This window comes from Photinus pyralis, unplaced genomic scaffold (genome assembly GCF_008802855.1).
Source record: "Photinus pyralis isolate 1611_PpyrPB1 unplaced genomic scaffold, Ppyr1.3 Ppyr1.4_LG10, whole genome shotgun sequence".
In the NCBI taxonomy this organism is placed as follows: Eukaryota; Metazoa; Arthropoda; class Insecta; order Coleoptera; family Lampyridae; genus Photinus; species Photinus pyralis.
In genome coordinates, this window is record NW_022170250.1 from 1403796 (window position 1) to 1404425 (window position 630).

Genomic DNA, 630 nt, shown 5'->3' on the forward strand with positions numbered 1-630 from the left:
ATAGGTCTAGGAAAAAGAACGCTGAATCTTTCCTTTCGTTCCGGGGGGGTATTCCATACCCCCCCAGACCCCCCGGTGCCATGTTATCACACAAAACGTACACTTTTTAAGAACTAGCGTGATAGTTTTCTATAAGAGACCATCGAAATTTGCTTTCTTGATCATGATTCCACACCTCATCAACTCCTGGTGTTCATTTTCAATAATTATAATATTAGGGGTATGCAGGATACGTTTTGGGGCAGAATGTAGAACCGGGGGGTATGGAATACCGTGTATGTAGTATGGAATACCCCCCAGCCAAGAATCCGGAAGTGTGATAGGTCTAGGAAAAAGAACGCTGAATCTTTCCTTTCGTTCCGGGGGGGTATTCCATACCCCCCCAGACCCCCCGGTGCCATGTCATCACATAAAACGTACAGCTTTTAAGAACTAGTGATAGTTTTCTATAAGAGACCATCGAAATTTGCTTTCTTGATCATGATTCCATACCTCATCAACTCCTGGTGTTCATTTTCAATAATTATAATATTAGGGGTATGCAGGATACGTTTTGGGGGTCTGGGGGGTATGTAATCTATTTATGTAATCACACAAAATGTACAGCTCTTAAGGACTATGTGCTTCCCT